A 16441-nucleotide genomic window follows, 5' to 3' on the forward strand; every position below is an offset into this window, starting at 1 on the left:
AGACACCCTATAGGGATTAGAGTGGGTCCAGTGGTGGATTATAGATTATGGGTTATGGATTATAGGTTATGGATTATGGATTATCGGAGACCAGTGTTTGTGGTTACGGTGCCGTATAGACTTATCGGTTGTCATGTTACCTGGTTGGATTACTGATGGTTATATACTTACTGTACTTCATATTTTGCATCATATTCCTTGATTTCTTATTTCTGGATATCGGTGTTCCCTTTATATGTCCTACTTAGCTTCTTGACTCACCCCTCTTCTTGTTTTCCCTTTCAGGTGAGTAAGATATAGGTGACGATGGTCATCGGCGGGACGCATAAGCTGGTGTGTAGTCTCAAGCTGTTTCTTTAGCCGAGTGTGAGGACTTTGGGTATTGTATTTTGTATATATTATGTATTTACTCAGTTTAATCTCAGGTAGATATGTCTTCTTATTTCCGCTGTTGTATAGATACTCCGATGGTTTTGGTGGGTGTATGTATGGTATTTTGGAGAGACTGTTTCCTTATATGTTTCAGGAGTTGTTTTCGTTTTATATACTTTATTAGGTTTATATATTGGATTAAGGATTGGTTCGGGGAATGGGGTCCCCTGCTGGTCACGTTCTTGTGGGAATTAGTACACTTCGGTATACCTTAGGAGAGAGGGACGTGACAATCTTCGTCATTGCCAGACCCTCTACCATTCTCCGCACCTCCAGACCTCCGTCAACCGAACCTTTCTCAACTTCTTCTTCTCCATCTTCGTTCCTCCACCGACCCGCTCCTCCTACAATGTCTGTCGATCGTTCGTAGCTTCTCAACTTGAAGATTGTTTCGGATAAGAGAAAAAAAAATCAAGAATTTGAAGTTTGTTTGTGATAATAGGTGATGATAGTGATGGATTTATAAGAATAAGTGATTATAGAGATGGATTTAGTTGGAATTTTCACACCTCATTTTAATTTCCTTCATTTCATACTATTTTAATACTAGTGAAATACCCGCGCTTCGTGCGGTTAATTTCCCGTCTTGTAGAATATAACATGTAATGTTATTTTTTTCATTCTAAATTTCAAGCATTCACTTACAATGATATCACAAAAAGTATATGGTGACAATATAATATATAGTTTTTGATAATTTATTTCAATAAAAACATTAATATTTCTTACCGTTCCACACATTATATATATATTTGAAAGGTATTCTATATATATTTACAAATACTCCCATTTGTATATATATTCATGATACCTTGTCCTCTTTTCTAATTTTTTAAATGATAAATTGGTTACCTAAATCTTTTTTATATTTGTGGGTGTAAGCATTTAATAGAAAAATTAATACTTCAATGGAATTAGGTCAATATATTTTTTTACAAAATGAGTCAATTTAAACAAACTCATTTCATTTGTGAACACACTTGTCCATTAATCCAAATGATTTTATATATATATATATATATATATATATATATATATATATATATTTTCTTGTTTGCTTATGGGACTTGTATTATAAACGGCCTTAATTCCTATTGAAACTCGTTTACACCAAGTTAAAAGTTTGAATAGTTATACTTTAGAATGTACAAATTTTTATCAAACACATTTATGCAAATGACACAATCGAATGTCAAAATTTCAAAGTTCAAACAAATATGTACACAAATGCCTTCCTGTTGGACAACATAAGAATGCTAGATGTTTGGATGCTCGGATCTTGATTTAAAAACATAATGAGGATACGTGTCCGACATTCATAAGATTTACTCACTCCATCCTCTCTACATACGTCAATATGCCCAATGAGGGGTGTCCAGACAATGCAGCATGAAAATCGTGCTCATATACTCTGAGGTAGTATTGTCAATGCTTGAATTCTAAAAACAAAAAACTTATGTTTCATCCTTATCAGTAGCTCATCAGGTCAGAAGATCGAGAACAAAAACTATACAGACAGATAAAAATGGGTAACAGGTAATTAAGTATACTTAAAGCATCACATATACAGACATGGCAAGTTGTAGAAACTTTGTTAAAAAATAACATAGAATCCCAAAAAAGGGGGGGAATGATGATGTTCACTCTATTTAACGAAACGTCATCGAAAAAATGCAGATCATTTGACATAGAGAGCATGATAAATTCAAACAATATAGTATGAAAGTCTTAAGCATACATATGCTAAAGGATATGTACCTCCCTTATTTTGCATAATGAAAAACAAATAAATATATAGGAACTAAATAGAGAGTCGAGATTTAGGCACATAAAAAAAATTACAATAGGTTCACCACTAAATAATGAATCTAATGTATGTCCTTCTTTACAGTCGTATGGGTATGTATATATGCCTGTCATTTGTGCAATTCTGATCACTCTAAAGGACCCATCTTACCTCTTAGGGAACATAAAGCTTAACAGATTTTCATTTTCTCCTTAACATAGATTTCAAACGAATGACCCAAATTCATCTAATAATTCTGCTCTTTTTCCTCTTACTTGCTCTGCCTTGGCCCTCCCTTGCTTAATATCAACATGTACAACACGGGGACCTAAATTTCCAAGAGACAAAAGACCAATTTTTTTTTAAAGAAGTGTTAAATAAAGAAGAAGGCATAAGCAGATATACAAAATACCCATGCTAAGACAAAAGTAAGATATTCAATCCATGTAACTAAGAATGAGCAAAAAATTTAAAACAAAAGGCCAAAAAAGGAAGATACATGAACATATGGATTGGTGGTTGGCTGCAAGTTCATAGCCCCCACTACGATCTTTAAAAATTAATCACCATTCACCAAAGGAAATGATCCAAAATATACAAAGTTTACCTTCTGATTAAACTTACTGTTCATGGAAGATGCCATCCCCAAGAAGAAGTTAAAGTCTTGCTCTAAGGAGTTGGTGCCCGCTCAAGAGAATTCTGCCAAGTCCATGTTTGATGAGCTCAAGGCTTTTTGATTCACACAAATGCACGATAGTTTTTTTTGACTCATTTAGTCTCAAAAAGAGGGACAACCACTGTAGGATTGAAGCGTTCACATAATCATCACTGTCTATGTCATAGGTAATCAATTCTCCACGCCTGTCGGAAAAACAAATTATTTTCATAAGGAGGAATAAGGTTAAAAAACAATATTCAATAATAAAAAGATGACAAGGAAGATTTATACCATAAAGTATTTTTGGAAGATTATTATTGTCACGCCCCTCTCTCCTAAGGTAAACCGAAGCGTACCTAAACCCATAAGAACGTGACCGGCAGGGGACCCCATCCCCCGAACCAACCCTTAATCCAATATACCTAAATCAATATATAAAATAGTAACAACTCCTGAAATATAACATGGGCATAGTCTCTCCAGAATACCACATATATACACCTATCGAAAACATCGGAGTATCTATACAACAGCGGAAATAAGAAGACTTATCTACCCGAGATTAGACTGAGCAAATAAGTAACATATATACAAATACAAAACCCCAAATCCTCAAAACTTGCTAAAGAAACAACTCGAGGCTACACACCAGCTCATGCGTCCCGCCGCTGACCAGCATCACCTAAATCCAACTCACCTGAAAGGGAAACAAGAAGAGGGGTGAGCCAAGAAGCTCAGTAGGGCATAGAAAGGGAACACTGATATCAAAAAAAAAAAAAAGAAATCCAGGGATATGACGCATAATATGCAGCACAATAAATATACAATCATTGGCAATTCAACCAAGTAACATGGTAGCCGATAAGGCTATACAGCACCGTAACCACAAACACTAATCTCCGGTAATCCATAATCCATAATCCACCCCTGGACCCACCCTAATCCCCGTAGGGTGTCTCCCAGTCCAGGTCCACACCGAAACTGGATGAGGATCGGATATCCCGATAGCAGCATAGCCTACACCAGAGAGCGTCCCCTGTGATGCACCTCACCTCAGACGGTCTACAGGTACGTACCCGATTGATTGTATAATCCATAATAATCCGATATATTGGGCTCCTATATGGGCCCCACAGTGTACCTCAACCACCTCCAATCACCCCACTCCCAAAGACGTACCAACAATGATAATCAACATAGAATACGTACAAATTATGTAAACAGGTCGTATTTCCACCCCCGGAAACCGACAGAACCACAAAATAGTAAGAGTCCGTGAAACCGGAACCCTAGAATCACACACAAGATACATAGAAAACCCCTACCTGAAAATCAGAAATCAAATACCCCGCACACGTCCCCAATAAACCCCTAACTCTGAAAGTCAACCTGCTTCAAATCTCAACCGAGATCACCTTCTACATCGAAAAACACATTATACGAAAATACAGTTAAAATACGTTCGGTCAACTATGGTCAACGGTCAAAGTCAACGGGCAAACCGGATCAAATGGGTCAAAATCGGGTCAAACCGGGTGAAATGGGTCAAAACCGGGTCAAATGGGTCAAACCGGGTTAAATCGGGTCAAACTGGGTTGAACCGGTCAACACATCAGTCAACCGAGTCAACTCGGTCTGACTCGGTCAACTCGGCCGGAACCCATTCAACGTCACCGCCGGCGATCCGGCCACCCAAACCTACCAAATCTTATATCAAATTGAAGAGCTCGATGAAATGAACTCATAGGTACCTGAATCAAGCCAAACCGTCGCCGGAATCGGCCGGATCGACCAAAGAAAGTTCACGGTGGCCGGAACTTCAATCTCAGATTTCTCCCAAACCGGAGCTCCGATCGACGTGATTCAAGTTGGGTTACACTCGTCTTTTGATACCAGCCTTGACCGTCACCGTAGCCGGAATCATGAAATCACAGTTGAACCCGTTTTAGAGAGAGAAAGAGGAGAGAGAGAGAGAAAATCGTAAGAGAAGAGGGTATTTTTGCAATTTTTTTTATTTTTTTTTATTTTCTTTAATTTTTCTTTTATACAATATTTTACTTTCAAAAACACCCATCTTTCAAAAACACCCCTAACTACAATGTTCAAATTAACTTCAAAAATTTATAATAAATCCAATTTACATCCGATTCGAGTAATTCTTGCGCCAATAATTTTCTTTTTAAATCCCCCATTTATTAAAAATATTTTCATAGTTTTTTTCTTGATTTAAGTTTTATTCTCCCTAAATCCCGATTCACGATTACCGAGGTTCACTCCACCTCGATCAACGTGTCAAAATACCATAAATAGTGTATAATCGGGTCAGGATATTACAATTATTCTGATGAAATCTCTAGTGGGCATAAATTCTGTCACGCCCCTCTCTCCTAAGGTATATCGAAGTGTACCCATATCCATAAGAACGTGACCGGCAGGGGACCCCATCCCCCGAACCAACCCTTAATCCAATATGTAAATTATATAAAATGGTAACAACTCCTGAAACATAATGTGGAAACAGTCTCTCCAAAATACCACCTATATACACCCACCCAAAACAGTCGGAGTATCTATACAACAGCGGAAATAAGAAAACATATCTACCCAATATCAGACTGAGTAAATACGTAACACACATACAAATACAATACCCAAAATCCTCAAAACTGGCTAAAGAAACAGCTCGAGGCTACACATCAGCTCATGCGTCCCGCCGCTGACCAGCGTCTCCAATATCCATTTCACCTGAAAGGGAAACAAGAAGAGGGGTGAGCCAAGAAGCTCAGTAGGGTATAGAAATAGAACACCGATATCCAAAAAAATAAGAAATCCATGACTATGACGCATAATATGCAGCACAATGAATATACAATCATTGGCAATGCAACTAAGTAATATGGTAGCCGATAAGGCTATACAGCACCGTAACCACAAACGCCAGTCTCCGGTAATCCATAATCCATAATCCACCCCTGGACCCACCCTAATCCCAGTAGGGTGTCTCCCAGTCCAGGTCCACACCGAAACTGGATGAGGATCGGATATCCCGATAGCATAGCCTACACCAGAGAGCGTCCCCTGTGATGCACCCCATCTCAGACGGTCTACAGGTACGTACCCAGTCTGTATATATATATGTCATCCATCATAAATCCATATCCGATAATTTGGGCTCCCAAATGGGCCCACAGTCCACATCAATCACCTCTAACCATCCCCACTCTCAAAACATACCAACAGTGATAAATAACATGAAATCTAAATCACCATGCAAACATGTCGTATTTCCACCCCGGAAATCGACAAAACCATAACATCATAAGAGTCCGTGAAACCGGAACTCTAAAGTCACACGCACGAATAAGGAAACCCCTACCTGAAAATCGAAAACCGAATACCACGCACGCGTCCCCAATAAACTCCTAACTCCGAAAGTCAACCTGCTCCAAATCTCAACCGGGATCACCGTCTACATCGAAAAACACAATATACGAAAATACAATTAAAATACGATCGGTCAACTATGGTCAACGGTCAAACCTGGTCAAATGGTCAAAACTTGGTCAAATGGTTAAAACCGGGTCAAACCGGGTCAAATAGGTCAAACCGGGTTAAACCGGATCAAATGGGTCAAACCGGGTTAAACAGGTCAAACCGGGATAAACCGGTCAACACATCAGTCAACCGAGTCAACTCGGCCTGACTCGGTCAACTCGGCCAAAACCAATTCAACATCACCGCCGGCGATCCAGTCACCCAAACCTGTCAAATCTTATATCAAATTGAAGAGCTCGATGAAATCAAGCCAAACCGTCGCCGAATCGGCCGGATCGACCAAAGAAAGTTTACGGTGGTCGGAACTTCAATCTCATATTTCTCCAAAACCGGAGCTTCGTTCGACGTGATTCAAGTTGGGTTATACTCGTCTCGTCAATACGCTTCTTTTGGTACCAAGCTCGACCGCCACCGTCGCTGGAATCGTCGGAATCATTGTTGACCCGTGTGAGAGAGAAAACAAGAGAGAGAAAATCAAAAGAGAGAGAGTCGTGTGAGAAGAGGCTTATTTGCACATTATTTTTTTATTTTTTAATTATTTCATTTTTCTTTCATACAATATATTACTTACAAAAACACCCATCTTTCAAAAACACCCCTAACTAAAATGTTCAAATTAACTTCAAAAATTCATAGCAAATCCAATTTAAATCCGATTCGAGTGATTCTTGTGCCAATAATTTCCTTTTAAAATCCTCTATTTATTAAAAATAGTTTCATATTTTTATCTTGATTTAATTTTTATTCTCCCCAAATCCCGATTCACGACCACCGAGGTTCACTCCACCTCGACGAGCGTGCCAAAATACTATGAACAGTGTATAACCGGGTCAGGATATTACATCCTCCCCCCTTAAGAAAATTTCGTCCCCGAAATTAAAATCGTACCTAGGTAGTGAATAACTCCGGAAATCTGGCTCGCATGTCAGACTCCAACTCCCAGGTCGCCTCCTCAACACCATAGTGCTGCCATATGGTGACTGAGCTGTCAGAAGTCGCCGTCGGATCACTGTCACCACCTCAGTAGTCTGCTGCACCATCTCTGGACCCAATAATGGTCTGTCTCCAACCTCTGACCAACATAATGGTGATCTACAAGGTCTTCCATATAATGCCTCATATGGTGCCATCTGTATACTGCTCTGGTAGCTATTATTGTACACAAACTCCACCAAAGGAATATGAATCTCCCAATCTCCTCGGAAGTCTACCACACAAGTCCGAAGCATATCCTCCATAATCTGAATGGTCCGCTGACTCTGTCCATCAGTCTAAGGATGAAAAGCTGTACAGAAGTTCAGTTTCGTCCCAGAACATCCTGAAAACTGCCCCAAAACCGTGAAGTAAATCTGGGATCCCGATCAGACACAATACTCAATGACTTTATCGAATCTGTCTGTAATATCCTGATCAAATTTTACACTATTCATAGTATCTTATCGTGGTGGTTGAGGTGGAGTGAACCTCTGTGTTGGTGAATCGGTATTTGAAGAGAATAAAATTAAATTGTGATAAAATTTAAAAATAAATAAATAAATAAATATTTTTAATGAATGGGGAATTTTAAAAGAAAATTGTTGAAGTAAGAATTACTTAAATCGGATTTAAATTTGATTTGTTATGAATTTTTGAAGTAAATTATAACAATTTAGTTAGGGGTGTTTTTGACAGGTGGGTGTTTTTGGCAAGTCAAAGTTATTATAAAAGAAAACTTAAAATAAAAAAAAAATTCTTACGCATTTTCTTCTCTTCTCCTTTTCTCTCTCCCGTACATTTTCGTTACTATTCATTTTCTGAGTTCGACGACGGTGAGCGACACCACCGGTGTCAAAAGAAGCGTATTGACGAGACGAGTCTAACCCAACTAGAATCACGTTGATCGGAGTTGTGGTTTGGGAGATATCGGAGTTTGAAGTTTTGATTTACTCGGATTTCTTTTGGTCGATCCGGCCGATTCCGGCGACGGTTTGATTTGTTTCAGGTACCTATGAGTTCATCTCATCGAGTTCTTTAATTTGATATAAGATTTGGCAGGTTTGGGTGGTCGGATCGCCGGCGATGGGGTTAAATGGGTTTCCGGCGAGTTGACCGAGTCAGGCCGAGTTGACTCGGTTGACCGGTGAGTTGACTCCGTTGACCGGCGAGTTGACTCGGCTGGGTACTATTTGACCCGGTTTGACCCGGGCGGGTACTATTTGACCCGGTTCGATACTATTTGACCCGATACTATTTGGCTGTTGACTTTGACCATTACTATTTGGCCGTTGACCATAGTTGACCGACCGTATTTTTATCGTATTTTCATATATCGTGTTTTTCGGTGTAGACGGTGGTCACGATTGAGATTCGGAGCGGGTTAACTTTTGGAGTTAGGGGTTGCCTGGGACGCGTGCTTGGTTTTAGCACTCTGATTTCCAGGTAGGGGTTTCGTTTCTCTTGCATGTGACTTTAGAGTTCCGGTTTTACGGACTCTGGTGATATTATGGTTTTGTCGGTTTCCAGGGGTGGAAATACGACCTGTTTGCATGTTGATTTATATTCCCTGTTATATATATCATTGTTGGTATGTTTTCTGAGAGTGAGGTGATTGGAGGTGTTGGATGTGGATATGGATGTGGATGTGGATTGTGGGCCCATATAGGCGCCCAAATGATCGGATATGGATTTCTGATGGATGATATATATATACATATACAGACCGGATATATACCGGTGGACCGTCTGAGATGGGGTGCATCACAGGGGACGCCCTCTGGTGTAGGCTATGCTATCGGGATACCCGATCCTCATCCAGTTTCGGTGTGGACCTGGATTGAGACACCCTACGGGGATTAGGGTGGGTCCAGGGGTGTCATGGATTGTTGGAGATTGATGTGGTGATTACAGTGTTGGATAGCCTTATCGGCTACCATTTCACTTGATTGGATTGGTGTATGGATTTCTGGAGACCAGTGTGGGTGGTTCCAGTGTTGCTTGGCCTTATCGGCTATTGTGCTATTTGGTTGACTTACTGATGGATGTATATTTCCTGTATTGCATACTATGCATTTCATTTCTGGGTTTATCAGTATTATTTATGGATATTGGCGTTTCCTCTCTACGCCCTACTGAGCTTTGTGGCTCACCCCTCTTCTTTATCCCCTTTCAGGTGAGTTGGATGTAGGTGATGGCGGTCAGCGGCGGGATGCGTGAGCTGGTGTGTAGCCTTGGGCTGACTCTTTAGTGGGTGTGGGGACTTTTGATATTGTATTTTGTATATATTACTGGGTTTGATATCGGGTAGATATATTTTATTATTCCGCTGATGTATTCATACTCCGGTATTTCAAGTGATTTAGGTGGTGGTATGTATGGTATTTTGGGTTCAGTACTGATTATTATACATTGTGGGAGCTAGTATGATTATTATTATTACAATTTATTTTATTGAGTTTAATTGTATGAGTTGGGATCAGGTTCGGGGGACGGGGTGTCCCCTGCCGGTCACGTTCCTGTGGTATAGGTACACTTCGGTATACCTTAGGAGAGAGGGGCGTGACACTGTCTGTCGAATAGGCATAAAATGTGCTGTCTTTGTCAACCGATCAACAACAACCCAAACCGCATCATGCCTCCGTGGAGTCATAGGTAAACCAATCACAAAATCCATAGTAAGATGCTCCCACTTCCACTCAGGTAATGGAAGCGGCTGTAACAATCATGCATCTGCCTTTACCTGCTGACAGGTAAGACATCGAGTCACGGTCTGTGCAACTTCTTTCTTCATGCCACTCCACCAATACTGTCTCCGTAAATCTCGATACATCTTAGTAGCCACCAGGATGCATCGCAAACTGTGAATGGTGTGCCTCCCGAAGTATCTCCTCCCGTAACTCGGTATCCTCTGGGACCACTAATCGGGCTCGGAATCTAACTCCACCATCGGTTCCTCTGACCCATCCCTCCATATCCTCAACATCATCAAATAGTGCATCTCCCAACTGTGCATCCAACACCTGCTGTACAAGTGTCGGACGAGCAATCAAATTTCGTAAACTCAATGAGTCTCCACGCTCCTCCATATCCAGTCGATACTGACTAAGCGTATCTACTAACTCAAATTCACGGATAGCCAACTGAGCTACAACCAATCTCCTACTCAAGGCATCAGCCACCACATTGGCCTTGCCTGGATGATACTGTAAAGTAAAATCAAAGTCCTCAAGGTACTTCATACATCTACGCTGTCTCTGGTTCAGATCTCTCTGAGTAAACAAATACCGGAGACTCCTATGATCTGAGAATATCTCGAATCTCTCTCCATAAAGATAATATCTCCACCGCTTAAGTGCAAACATCACAGCAGCTAACTCCAAATCGTGCACAGGATAATTCCTCTCGTGCGGCTTCAATAAACGTGAAGCATACTCAACCACTCTGTCCTGCTGCATCAGCACACAACCCAATCCAACTCCTGAAGCATCACAATATACCTGATAACCAATATCTCTGTCTGGTATCACCAACACTAGTGGCGACATAAGTCGAGTCTTTAACTCCAGAAAAGCTTGCTCACACTCGTCTGACCATACAAACGGAATATCTTTTCAGGTCAACTGCGACATCGGTGCTGTAATCCTCGAGAACCCCTCGATAAAACGTCGGTAATACCCTGCTAACCCCAAGAAACTACGAATCTCTCCTATATTCTTCGGTCTCCTCCATGCTATCACTGCCTCCACCTTAGCTGGATCCACTGCTATCCCCTCCTGGGATATCACATGCCCTAAAAATTTCACCTGAGTCACCCAAAATTCACATTTGCTCAGCTTGGCATATAATCTATGCTCCCTGAGCGTCTGCAGCACAATCCCCAAATGTCTAACATGCTCCTCCTCAGTGGCTGAATGAATCAATATGTCATCAATGAACATAATCACAAACTGATCCAGATATGGCCTGAATACCCTATGCATCAAATCCATAAACGCTGCAGGTGCATTGGTTAGCCCAAATGGCATAACCAAGTACTCATAATGGCCAAACCGTGTGCGGAAAGCTGTCTTCGGAATATCCTCCTCCCGGATCCTCAGCTGGTGATATCCCGATCTGAGATCAATCTTGGAGTAATAGTGGCTACCCCTCAATTGATCAATCAGATCATTAATCCTCAGCAATGGATATTTATTCTTCACTGTCACCCGATTCAACTGTCGGTAATCCACACACATCCGCATCGTACCATCATTCTTTTTCACAAGCAGAACATGTGCTCCCCAAGGTGAAGTGCTCGGTCTAATAAAACCCAACTTCTATAAACCTGTTAACTGAGTGTCTAACTCCTTCAGCTCTGCTGGTGCCATCCTGTACTGTGGTATAGAAATAGGATTTGTACCCGGATACAACTCAATCACAAAGTCAATCTCCCTCTGCGGTGACAACCCCGGTAAATCATTAGGAAAAACATGCATATAGTACTCCACCACAGGTATAGGAGTCAAAGACTCCTCCCTAGACTCTGAGGTAATCAAACCCGCTACAATACAATCGGTGTACTGAAGATTATCTAGAAAATGTGGACACGGAAGAAGTCTCGTCCCACGAAATCTAACCCTCCCCGTAGGTGTGGTTAGTGTAATCCTCCTCTCAGCACACTCTATAATCGCCTCATACTCAGTCAACCAATCCAATCCAATCCGAGAATAACATCAAAATCAGTAAATGGCATCACAAACAAATCTGCTCTAAACTCATGGTCTGCGAAACTAAATACACAGTCCCTACAGATACCACTAATCATAGTACCTGATCCTAGGGGCGAATCAACTATAAATCTCCTCGCCACTCCCGTAATCCCTAAACTCAATGCCTCAGCAAATGATGTAGAAATAAATGAATGCGTAGCACCAGTATCAAACAAAACACGTACCCAAGAACTGAATAAGAGAAACCTACCTCCCAAATGATCTCGCTCTGCTGGTACTGCATCAGGCCCGAGTGCATACACTCCACCTCTCCAGATCTGTTGCTGCTGAGCTAATGGCCTACCACGTCCTGCAGGACCTCTCGGTGCTGGAATCGGTGCTGGTGCTGGTGCTGGTGCTGGAGCTGGAGCTGGAGCTCTCTGACCTCGAGGTGCTGGCGGAGCAGGTCCTCCACCCTGTGGACAATCTCTCCGAGTATGTCCTGGCAAACCACACTGAAAACATAACGAGTTATTTGCCATAGGACAATCCCAACGCATATAGCCCACATGACCACATGCATAGTAATGTTGGGGCTGCTGATCCCGTCTCGGAGCCTGACCCTGTTGGTCCAATCTCTTCCTCTACTGACCCTGTCTCTACCCCTGCTGACCCTGTCTAGAACCCTGCTGTCCCTACCTAGGTCCCCGATAACTCTGTTTCTGACTCTGAGAACTCTGCACCTGACTCTGCTGCTGCCCACGGGTATCAGTCCTCCATCTATACTGACTACTCTCACCAGTAGCAGATGTAGAACTCTCAAGCTTCCTCTTATGAATTTCCCAATAATCCTTAATCTCCACTAATGTCTTCTCAACTCCGAGTGCCTTATCAATATACTCGCAATAGGTGGTGATAGTCTGAGCCGCCAAATGAGGTGAAATCTTCGGTGATAATCCTTTCCGAAATCTCAGTATCTTCTTTTCCTCAGTGGAAAAATACTCCTCCCCAAATCTCCATAATTCCTCAAAGCGAGCCTGATACTGAGTCACTGTCATGTCCGGGGACTGAATGTTGTTGGGTCTAAATTAACCTTACTAGCAAGTGTACTAGTCGGCGACTACAGCACAATGATAAGCAAGGGTCGAATCCACAGGGACGGTGTTATGTTTAATCCAAATGTCTATTTGTATGTATATATGGACAATGCAGTCAAAAGTAAAATTCAACTCAAGATTGTTTGGTTTGGTAATTAAACTAAAACAAGCAAAGAGCAAAAGTGTTTTTGGTATTTTCTTAGAATTAGGATGCAACTAATGCAAATGAGATGATTTAACAAATATGAGATGAACACCAAGGCTTCGGAATCCCCCTTGGGAAATGACTTGGAATGACATAAATTCACACACATATTTGCTAATTCGGGCATAACGAATCCGTACCTAAGTCGGTTTTAGCGCACTTAAGTCGAATCTCCCTAAAATCAATTACTAGCCATCTTATTGGTCTAGGTCGGATATTCCTAAATACATTCTAGCCATCCTATTGGTCTAAACATGCATAGGAATTCATGAAGTTCTATGGAGATTAGGATTCATACAAATTGTCACCTAATTAAAGGGAGACACATTCATAATCAAGTGTTTCAAGAAGCATAATCTACTTGACATATTATTGTCTAAGCAAATTCTCCAAACAATTTCATCCAAAAAAACCTAGGTGTTGGCCAAACACCACAAGCATGAAGAAATTACAATCAAACATAGAAACACAAGATTTATACCCAAATCAACTCATATATATGTAAATCAAGTCATAAACAAAGTCATCAAACCCAAGGCTTCAACCTAGCCTTGGCACAAGAGATTTAGTTACACATAATGAGAGAAAAACACAAAAGGAGAGATGAGAAAATCATGAATAAACCCAATTAGTTGAGTAGATCCAAGTTGAGCTGAAGAATCTCTCCTCCTAGCTCCAAGAGTCGCCTTCCCCCTCTGGTTTCGCTCTCCAGAAACTCAGTTCTAGGTCTCCAAAGTCCCGCAGCTCGGACAAATCGCGACTTAAAACACCCCAGAAAATTGCTTTTTACGCCTAGGCGCGTTGTTTCCACGCCTAGGCGCACCACGCCTAGGCGCAATCCTAGGCGTGCACAACTTCAAATTCAAGTCCAACTCTCTGAACTGGGCGTGCAGGAGTGATCCTGGGCGTGCACAATTTGTGCGCCTAGGCGCGCCACGCCTAGGCGCACGCCTAGGCGCGTTACCCCTAGGCACATGATTCGAATGACCATAACTTCTCCATATGACCTCCGATTTGCATGATTTTAGATTCTACGGAAAGCTTGAGATGTCTAGTTTCCAATGCCTTTTGTTGCGCTCAATTCCAATAACGTGACAGAAAGTTATAACTATTTGAACACACGAAGGTCGGTGGACATTTTCTTCAATTCAGCCCTTTTTCCGTCGCTTTTCATCCAAACCGCAATCAACCTATCAAAATACAAATCAACACATAAATACACTCATTATTTATCAAAAGAAAACTTAAGAGGGGAATATTTCTACCAAAAATAATAGGTATTATCATACCTATCAAATGTCAAGGAACTCCTTGGCTTTAGCTACACTCACTGTTTGTGGTACATACTGTGCCAGAAAAACTGTCTCAAACTCCGCCCATGGCATACCCTTTCTGCCCCGACTATTTGTCAGCACCTCCCACCATGTAAAAGCATCACCCTCTAAAAACTCTGCAGCCAATAAAGCCCTCCTCTCCTCAGGAATCCACAAGGAAGTCATCTTCCTGCGCCGCAGCCACTCCTCTGCCGCAGCCACTCCTCTGTGCCGCCATTGGATCTATCACTCCTCTATAAACCGGAGGATTTGTCTTCCGTAACTCAGCTATCTCCTTGATCGAAGTATCAGTCGCCAAAGGAGCTGCCTGTGCCTCCACAAACTGTCCTGCACCCTCCTGTAACCCACCCAAAATTGGAACCTGTGCTGAAACCTCAGCAGGAGCCTGGAGTGCAGCTGGGGCTGGAGCGGCAATCTGTGTCACAAGTCCTGTAACAGTCTGCCCAAGTGCTCTTACCAACTCAGTAACATCCCGGACCTCCTGCCGTAAAGTAGTCACTACTGCCTCTACCCCCTATGGTGCTGGCTATACCAGTGGTACCTCCCCAATATCATCTACTGGAGCTACATAAGCTCCTTGCCTGCCCCCGTCCCTCCCACGTCTCACACCCCTACCTCGTCTTGCACCCCTACCTCTCCGTCCTCGCCCACGCTCTAATGGAACCACCTCAGGCATACCCGCCTCATCTACCCCTTGAGGCTCATCCGCCTCATGTCGTCCCCTACCCCGTCCACGTCCTCGCACCCGAGTATTACGTGTGTCAACCATATCTACAAAATGTAACACACATATACATAAATCTAAAAGCAAGAAACACAAAAATAAAAACTCACCGGGTCAGCCGGGAAGCGCATGATGTGTAGCCAACGACATAACTTAAGTAGTCTAACCACTGTAAGTACCTAAACCTACAGCTCCGATACCAGACTGTCACTCCCCTCTCTCTTAAGGTATACCGAAGTGTACCTATATCCATAAGAACGTGACCGGCAGGGGACCCCATCCCCCGAACCAACCCTTAATCCAATATGTAAATTATATAACATGGTAACAACTCCTGAAACATAATGTGGAAACAGTCTCTCCAAAATACCACCTATATACACCCATCCAAAACAGTCGGAGTATCTATACAACAGCGGAAATAAGAAAACATATCTACCCGATATCAGACTGAGTAAATACGTAACACACATACAAATACAATACCCAAAATCCTCAAAACTGGCTAAAGAAACAGCTCCAGGCTACACACCAGCTCATGCGTCCCGCCGTTGACCAGCGTCACCAATATCCATCTCACCTGAAAGGGAAACAAGAAGAGGGGTGAGCTAAGAAGCTCAGTAGGGCATAGAAAGGGAACACCGATATCCAAAAAAATAAGAAATCTAGGACTATGACGCATAATATACAGCACAATGAATATACAATCATTGGCAATGCAACCAAGTAATATGGTAGCCGATAAGGCTATACAACACCGTAACCACAAACACCAGTCTCCGGTAATCCATAATCCATAATCCACCCCTGGACCTACCCTAATCCCCGCAGGGTGTCTCCCAGTCCAGGTCCACACTGAAACTGGATGAGGATCGGATATCCCGATAGCATAGTCTACACCAGAGAGCGTCCCCTGTGATGCACCCCATCTCAGACGGTCTACAGGTACGTACCTGGTCTGTATATATATATATGTCATCCATCATA

This window comes from Tripterygium wilfordii, chromosome 4 (genome assembly GCF_013401445.1).
Source record: "Tripterygium wilfordii isolate XIE 37 chromosome 4, ASM1340144v1, whole genome shotgun sequence".
Classification (NCBI taxonomy): Eukaryota; Viridiplantae; Streptophyta; class Magnoliopsida; order Celastrales; family Celastraceae; genus Tripterygium; species Tripterygium wilfordii.